Source organism: Echinops telfairi, unplaced genomic scaffold (genome assembly GCF_000313985.2).
Source record: "Echinops telfairi isolate 266 unplaced genomic scaffold, ASM31398v2 ScPeMD7_7462;HRSCAF=8500, whole genome shotgun sequence".
In the NCBI taxonomy this organism is placed as follows: domain Eukaryota; kingdom Metazoa; phylum Chordata; class Mammalia; order Afrosoricida; family Tenrecidae; genus Echinops; species Echinops telfairi.
This window is the reverse complement of record NW_022111362.1, coordinates 4,258,090-4,268,181: the sequence shown is the minus strand read 5'-3', so window position 1 is coordinate 4,268,181 and position 10,092 is coordinate 4,258,090.

The window sequence follows — 10,092 nt, the reverse complement described above, 5'->3', positions numbered from 1 at the left end:
GGGCATTTACAAGGGCAGTTGGACAAGTCTGTGGTAGAGATTTTTCTTTCATTCCACAAGTAGGAAAATGGAAGCAGAAGAGAAGTAACTTAGCACCAAGACTGGTACCTGAATCCTTCAGTGGATCTCAGTGAATGATGACTGAGTGTTGCTTTTTTGCCACTTCTGCATCAGCTCCCAAACCTTGAGGCATGTAAAGACTTAGAACACGAGGGGCTGGAGCAAGCAATAGTACATTTTGTAAAAATGATTGTGGGGAATTGGTGTGCTGACCTTCTTCCCTAGACCCAAGAGAAAGCAATCACCTCACCATGAGTCAAAGCCTTATTCAGGAAGAAAGAATACTTTGCCCAGCTTTTTATGCTCAAGGTGCCCATTCTGAATTCACTATGATAGTATGTGTGTACTCTCACAGCTACACACTCATACCCCTCCCTGACAGGTGCACACAACTACACATATGACACGCTCAAACATGTTCACATTTACCACAGTATGTCATACACACAGCCATTTACAAAAACATATATATAAAGGCCCACACATACTGTACAGTCATACACACGTGCTCATGCACACATAGTCACAAGTCATACGCATAGATTATCCTATATATAGTCACACGCTCACTCACACAGTTATACACGTGTTCTAACATAGCCAGATGCAATCATACACACACATGTACACACATTCAGGGACTTTCACACACTCCTCTCTGGACTAATGAGAGCTAGACCATCAGTCAGGGAGAGGCAGTTACAGCTCCCTAATTTAACTGCCTGGAAGTGCCAGATAAAGTAAAATAAAATGTCTAGATTTATCACAGTTAAAATGAACTTCAGCTCCAAAGAGGCAAGTGCTAAGTTTCAGGTCAAACACATAGTTCCACCTTCATGAAGATAAAAAGGTCTGATCTCTCCGCTTGGAAAACATGTAGTCCAGCAGAGGTGTTATTATGTGGGCAACAACACTATAGGCCACTGTTTGGCAGATGGCTACCACTTATGTCTGAATAGCACCCTGTGGTGCTCTGATGACATTAGGATAGACTGCTACAGAGATTTCAACAAAGACTCAGGAAGAGGGAAATATGGAAAACTTGAGGGACATTTGAAATTCTGCCTGTATGGTTCAAATGACTAAGCACTCCACCACAAACTAAAAAGTTGCTGATTCACTCCCACCAAGAAATTCTACAGGAGAAAAGATATGGAATTCTGCTTCCATAAAAATTACAGCAGCTTCTGTGGACATGCAGTTTGTAGAAGACTATGCAGGACAGTGGGAACCCAAAATCCATCTGCACAATATCTAGACAGGTTAAGCCCCTGGAAGATCCCCTGTAGTCACAGATGAGGGACTTGAACAGCTTTACTATGAAATGGAGATTATTGTAAACTTGATTATGGTGGACCAAACCATGATATAATATGTTATTTGGTCAGTTGACCTCTCTCTTGACCCAAACTATATTTGCACTAGGCGCACACATTTCTCGATTGTTTCATAACAGGAATTTCTTCTCTGGCTTTTAAAATATTGTTGGTGGTTTTTTCTTTCTTATTCTTTATTTTTATCTTTATACTATTATTATTGTTGTTTCATTCTTTCTGTTTCATTTTGTTTTTCATTATTTCTGTTAGGTTTCCTAGTTTATGAAGCACAGAAGGAGTGGATAGAAAGCATAGAAACCAAATTGATGCAATGGTTTATTGGGATGAAGTGGGCAAAGGGAGGAAGGGGCAGGGGAATTTAGGAGCAATCAATTAATCCAGGAGAAGAGAAGGAGCATTAGAACGATTTGTGATCATGTACATAAAACTCGTTTTAAAAGCAACTTATCTAAGGCAATGTGTGATAGGGGAATATTATATGAATAAAACTACCACATTTAACCTATGGTTACCATGAGTTAAGGGGAAAGAGTTGTTGCTTAGAGGGCATTGAGTTTATGTTAATGGTGGTGGAACGATTTGGAAAAGAATATCAGTAATGGTTGTACTACATGAAGAGTATAATCAATGGCACTGAATTATACATGTAGAAGTTGTTCAATTGAAGAATGTTTTGTTGTGCATATTTTTGCCAAAACTGAAAAGGAAAAATTACACAAATAGCAATGAGTCCCTTCAGAATAAGGATTTTTAAAATTATTTTTCTTTTAAAAATATGTCCCAAATAGCACTACCTGATCCTTTTCTTCTTCCTCTAATATAGTGGTTCTCAACCTTCCTAATGCCATGACCCTTTAATACAGTTCCTCATGTTGTGGTGACCCCCCCAACCATAAAATTATTTTAGTTGCTACTTAATTACTGTAATTTTGCTACTGTTATGAATCAGGTGACCTAATGCTGTCCTCTAATACAATCCCTTCCATACTTTGATCTCTCTCCTAGTCAATTCTTGTTCTGGAGTATCTACTATTCTTTCACTACACAACTTAACAGAGATAACTACCCTCTCACAACCTCACCTACCTGCCACCCCTAACAACTACACCAAAATATCAATTAAGATAAAGAAAATATCTGTGCATGCACACACAAGAGAAGCAGACACAATTAAATGAACAACACCTAGACCTAAAAGAAATGACTGAAATTGAATAAGCTATGGAATTACTAGAAAACGAATTCAGAAGAATGATGATAGCACATGATCAGATGAAGAAAGTCTACAAGGAAAAAGCTAGAGACCTCATTACAAGCTTTAAAAGGAAAATTCCAAACAGAAATACAGAAGTTGAGCACTACTAACGCAGAATTACACTAAAAGAAAAGAGAAATAAAATTGAAGACATAGAAACTTGAATTAATGAACTTGAGGACAACTCTTTGGACTTCAGTTTAAGAGAACAAGCAACAAAAACAGAGAAAGCCTAAGAACTATGTAGGACACAATCAGGAGAAACAATCTAAGACTTATAGGGGTTCCAGAAAATGAAAGAAACAATCAAAAACCCCAAAACAGAGTAATCAAACACGTCCTGGAAAAAGATTTTCCTCGCTGCATAAAAGACGAAAAGGTGACTGTGAAAAATCAACATACTGTAGTCAAACTCTCTAAGATTAAAGACAAACAAAACAAAACAATTCTATGAACAGCCAGACTGAAAGAAAAAAAAAAGTCCCACGCATATTGGTAGCAATTAGAATAAGCTCAGATTGTTTTTTCGGCAGTAACCATTCAGGCAAGAAGACAGTGAGGTGATATCCATAAATATTGAAGGGAAACACACACACACACACCAAAAATTCCTGTCAACTAAGACCCTTGCATCCAGCAAAATTATTACTCAAATAGGAGGTACTATTAAAAGTATTCCCAAGGAAGGAGAGAGTTATAGAATTTTCAAACAAGTGAACAAAAACCCACTACAAACAATACTAAATGAAGTACTATAGCCAAAAAATTATCAAAAGCAGCACACAAAACAGAGACAAACATATATGAGAAAATTCCATACAAAACCCAACACATTTAAAACAATATCCAAAACAACACAGAAATAAAGGAAGAACAAAGAAACGAATCACACACAAAAATCCAAATCAAAATGACAATAACAAACCAGTGCACTAAATGCGCTAGTAAAGAGACAGAGAATAGCAGAATGGGTAAGAAAATAAGACCCATCAATGTGCTGCTTACAACACATCTCAGAAACAAAGGCAAAAACAGACTAAAAAGCTGTTTATAATAATAATAAGCCTGGAGAAAAAGCACAGCAACAAATAGCAACAAAAATAAAAGCAGGCATGGTAGTATTAATCTCTGAAAAAAGTAGACCCCAAGGCAAATAATGAGATATGAGGACAGACACTACTTAATTATTAAAGGAGCAATAGCCCCCAAAGGCATAACCATAATAAACATATATGAACCTATTGAAAGTTCCTCAAGAGACATCTCACCAACAGTAATGGGAGACTTCAATATGCCACTCCCAAGGAAAGACAGATTACCAAGAAAGAAACTCAATATACAAACAAGAGCTCAACAACACAATGAAAAAACTCTAACTCCTAGACATAAATGGAACACTCCAACAAGAAAACAATATGTTACTGTGCACATGGAATATTCTCAAGAATAGACCACATAGTGGGCCAAAAAGCAAGCTTGAACATATTTTTTAAAAAGGAGATTCTACAATCTATTTTCTCAGATCACAATGCTATAAAACTAGACATCCACAGTACAAAAACAGAAACTTAAAGACAAACATATGGCACTTAAACAACATACTCCTTAAAAACATGGTAATAAATCAAATAAGGGGTGACATTTAAAAATTCCTTGCAACACACAAGAATTATACCACAATGTATCAAAACCTTTGGGACACAGCAAAAGCAATTAACAGAGGTCATTTAAAAAAATCATTTTATTGAGGGCTCATGCAATTCTTATGATAATCCATACACACATCCATTGTGTTAAGCACATTTGTACATTTGTTGCCATCATCATTTCAAAACATTTGCTTTCTACTTGAGCCCTTGGTATCTGCTCCTCATTTTTTTACTCTCCCTCCCGGCTCCCCGCTCCCAACAGAGGTCAATTTATAACAATGAATACACACATGGAAGAGGAGAAAGACAAAATCAACTCATTAGCCCAACACCTTGAATACCTTGAACAAAAGGCAACAACATAAACCCTCCAAAAACAAAAGAAAAGAAGTTATAAGAATCAGAGCAGAAATAAATGAAGTGGTTAACAAAAAGTATGGAAAAATCAATGAGACAAAAAGTTGGTTCTTTGAAAAACTGAACAAACCTAGAATTAAAAATGAAGAGTGACATCACAGCAGATCCAGCTGAATAAAAAGAATAATAACACACTACTATTAAAAACGGTACTCCTACAAGTTTGACAATCTAGAAGAAATAGACAGATACCTATAAATACACCATTCACCTAAATGAATGTAGATAAACTAAGGAAAACTAAATAGACCTTTAGCAAAAGAAGAAATAGAACAGGCCTTTAATAAACTTCCAACCAAGAAAAGCCCAAGACCAGATATCTTCCCAGAGATTAAATATTCAGAGAAGATCTGTCTCCAATATTAAAAAAAAAAAAACTACTCCAGAATAGAAAAAAGGATAATGAACTCCTAAACTCCTTTTATGAAGGAAGCATAACCTTTATACGAAAACCAGACTCCATAAAGACAGAAAAGTCAGACCAATATCCTTCATGAACATGCACAAAATCCTCAATAAAATTCTAGCCAATAGACTCCATCAACATATCACGATGACCAAGTGAGAATCATACCAGGGAAGGAAGGATAATTCAATATTCAAAAACAATCAATGTAATCTACCACATAAACAAGGCAAAGAACAAGAACCACATGATCATATCAACTGATGCTAAAAAGGCATTTGACAATATCCAACATCCATTTATGATAAAAATACTCCACAAAATAAGAATAGCAATCAATTTATATTATTATCTTACCTGATATTGCATTACATTTATTATATAAATATTATACTGATTCATATTATATTAATTTCTACATTCTTCCAAACCCTCAACATAATAAAGGTCACATATGAAAAGCCAAGAGTCAACATCATACTCAGTGGAGAAAAACTAGAAACATTTTCCCTGAAAATGGGGACCAGCCAAAGATGCCCCTCCCCCCCTTATTCAATATCATACTAGAAATCTTAACCAGAACCATCAGACAATGAGAAATTAAGGGAATGCAAATAAGCAAAGAAGAAGAGAAATTCTCGCTATATGCAGGTGATATGATCCTATATAGAAATAACCCAAACACTCTACAAAAAAAGACTGTTGGAAACCATCAATGTATTCAACAAAGTAGCAGGATACAAGATTAACAAATATAAATCAATTGGATTTCTCTAGGACATTATGAAAACAATACCACTCACAATAACCACACAAAAGATCAAATACTTAGAAATAAACCTAAACAAAGAAAAAGGGACCTGCGAAAAGGAAACTAAAGAACATTATTAAAATCAAAGAATATCCTGTATTCATGGAGAGGCAGACCTAATAGTATGAAAATATCAATACTACCTAAAGAAATCCCAATCCAAACCCCACATGCATTCTTTAAAGAAATGGAAAAATGAATTATCATCTCCATATATGGAGAAAAGATGCTCAAGATAAGCAAAGAATTTCTTATGAAAATGAACCAGGTAAGAGACTTTACATTACCTTATCTAAAATCCTACTACATAGCCACAGTAGTCAAAACACTATGGTACTGATATAATGATGGCCAATTTAAGAGAACAGTGTGCAGATGCAAAATGTTGTGTCTCACTCAGGAAAAATGCTGTAGAAACTTTTGTGATGTTGAACACAGCTTATAAGGATAGTGCTATGGGGAAAAAAACCTCGTGTATATGTGATTTTCTCCTTTCAAAAAAGGTGAAATATTGATTGATGACAAGCCTTGTTCTGGATGTCCGTCAAGTTCTGGAACAGATGAAAATGTCTACTTGTAGTGTATTTGGAGTTTGTTCCATTAGGTTAGAATGTTAATTAAGCTTTCTATTTAGAGGTTCTGAAAAGATTACACAACAATGTGGAACAAAAAAGGCCTGATTTGCGGCAGACGGGAGACTGGTTTTGCCACCATGACAATGCACCTGCTCATGCAGCTATCTCAGTGTGCCAGTTTTTGGCAAAAAATCCCAGCATGCCTCTCTTGTCCCACACACCTTACTCCCCTGACTTTACTCTGTGCAACTTCTTTTTGTTTCCAAGAATGAAGAGGGACATGAAAGGACAGCAATTTGATGACATAAAAAGGAGAAAAAAAGAGAGTAAGGTGCTATCAGCCATCCAAATCGATGAGTTTGAAAAATGTTTCCAAGAATGGAATAGCAGATTTCACAAACATATTAAGTGTAATGGAGAGTACTTCAAAGGTGATAAGGTTTTGTTAAAAAAAAAAAATTAAATACATACCTTTGAAAAAAAAATTCCTGGTTTTTTTTTGGTACCCCCTACATACATGAACAGACTGTTCTCCAAAAATGATGCTCAAATGGCTAACAAACACCTGAAAAGATGCTCATGATCACTAACCATCTGGGAAATGTAAATTAAACCAATCTTGAGATATTACTTTACACTCACAATGATAGCCCAATTAAAAAAACAAAAACAGAAAACAAATGGTGGGGAGATTGTGAAGAAATTGGAACTCATACACTTTTGGACTTGTAAACATGTACGACCACTATGGAAAGTGACAAGTCCTTACCTAAGACATCTAGAAATGGAAATCCCTTACAATCCAGTAATAACATGATTGGGCATTGTGGCAGTTACATAATTCCATGTCAACTTGAAGATATATAAAATTGTAGGGGCGGTATTCATCTTGTCAATCAGGTCACAGCCTGAGGTAGTTAACTGTGCCATCCTGGCCGATAATCACATGTGAGGCTAATTGAAAGGCAGAGGGATAAATGGGTGGTGAGCCTCGCCTTTCTAGTTCTCTGGTCTCTTGCTTTGTGATGGTCGCACCAGGGTGCAGCTGCCTTAGCAGTTCCCTGCTTCAGCTTGCAAGATTGACTTCCTACAAGACATCCCCAAGGAGAAGCCACATGGACCTATCCCGATGCAACCCTGGGTGCTGGAACAGCCGTGTGGAGACCCCTGCTAGTGCTGAGATGCTTATTCATTCACTGACTCAGCTTTCCTCCTGCAGCCGGCATCATTGCCTCTGTTTTGTGAGGTGGAGGACTTTGTGGACTGGTGTTGGGTTAATGGGTTAATGTTGGACTTGTGGGCTTGGGCAGCATTGGGTTGGGATGTTTTCGTGATGCACACTTTCTTTACACAAAACTCTCATATATGAGTTGCTGTGGATTTGTTTCTCTAAAGTACCTAGACTAATACACAGCCTAATGGTGCCTCCTTGTGGAAATGGCCTTCTCATAAGGAGGGCCATGGGAATCTCCTCTCTCTTCCTTCACCTTCCTGCTGGCTGACCCTGATTGCTTCCAGAGCCACTGCCATTGTATGCACATGACTCTGTACCCACCCTTCTGTGATCTTCTTGCATTCTGTACCATTACTTGAGGCTGTGTGAATCTGAAGAGGAACTTAAGGACTAGTTTCTGACATATGGACTTGAGTTGGACAGGGTTGGGATGTTTTCTTGATATATGACTTATTGATTTAAAGCTCTTTCTTACACATATAAAAGTGTCACTGGATATGTTTCTCTAGTCAACTCGGCCTACCACAGGTATATATCCACAAAGAAGAGACAGAACATGAACAGATATATGCTCTCCCATGTTTATTTACACTATGTTCATGATAGCAAGAATCTGGAAAGAGCACTTATGCCCATCAGTAGAAGAATGAATAAAGAGAATATGGTACATACACAAAATGGAATATTATGCATTCTTAAAAAAAAGTGATGAAAACTTTAAATACCTCATGACATTGATGAACCTGGAAGCAATTATGTTGAGTAGAGTTAGTCAATCACAACAGGAAAAATATTGTATGAATTCACTACTACAATGATAAACACTAGCTTATTCTTTCAGATCACATAATCTTCTAATCCAGTATATCAAACAAAGAGCCTACCTAGCATCCATGAACCATGCAGCACTCCCCTTACATGAAATCTTAAAAACCACTTTAACAGAGGAGACCTCACCTTAGTTGGACCACTCCTTTGAAGGCCATTAGTTTCCTGCCATACAACATTGTTGGTCACTCCAGATCCACAGACACTTTAATAAGAGTGATAAGCAAGGTGTGGAAGAGGGGAAGATTTATGTATCAGAGGAGGCATTTGCAATTCTTTTGGTGGGTAGAAGGGGAAGAGCAACTTCACATTGGGAAAAACGCATAACAAGACTTGTGAAGAGCCCAAGGGGATAAGCCTGTTACTATGTTCCTTATTAGACACTTTTAACCTAGTATCTATCCAGCCCTTGGTGATCTAGGGAATGTGCTATGGAATACTGGGACTTTAGACTCTATCCTCTCAACACCCTTCATAGACCATACCAGAAGCACAAAATGTGGAAATTCCATTAAATGAACTTGGCTTTAACTCAAACTCACCTGTAACCCTTGGGTTTCAGGCTGAAACTCCCTAGTGTAAGAATAAACTTGCTTTGAGTTTGCCCAATAAAGGTGGCTCAGGACCTTCATATATTTACTATTTTAATGCCCTCTTTGCTTTACTATAACAAGTGTTAATCTTATAGGCATGGTTCTGCATTTGTGAGTGAATTATATTATAATTTTTGCCCTATCCCAACCCCCATTGTTACTGTAAATAATGCCCAGTCACTTGAGTTTAATCTATACAAATGAATAATTTGTGTAATGTGATTCAGAGCCAGGCTATACTTGTATAATTTCCTTTTCTCAACAGTATATAAAATTCTATACCATTGGTTAAATTGGTGACACTATCAATTGCCTTGTGCCCTAGGAGGCTAATCGATATTGTTCTCTATCATAAAATAGTAATGAGATCTCTAAGGCAAACCAGAGGTATATATGAACCATAAATATGTGAATGGATATTGGGATTACACTTAAATTTAGCCTCAACCTAAGACCAACTTGTTCTTTTGACATCACCTTGCTTAATGCTTGCCCTCCTGAGAAATCACTGAAGATGTGGATAATCAAGCAAAGCGTGGAAACAACAAAAAATCACAGATGGTGCCTGGCCATAAAAAACAATAGTGTCTGGAGTTTTAAAGGCTTGTTTTTTAAAAAAGTAGTCATCTAAATGAATTGTCAATCAAGTCCACAAGGAAGAAGCACACCAGCCTGTGTGTTCCAAGGATTATATATAATAAAATCCAAATCCAAAAAAAAGGAAATGGTATTAGAGATTGGCATCTAAGCACGAGCTTAGAGAAGGCTCTAGATAAAAGTAGAAGTCTAAAATCCATTTTCAGGGTTGCTCCATAGATTAAGCCTCGGGTGAACAGTCTCTGACCATAGTCAAGGTATGTGAATGGCCTTACTTTCAGGCAGAGAGCATTGAAATCTCAATTACAGCAGATGTAGTTGGGCTAAAGT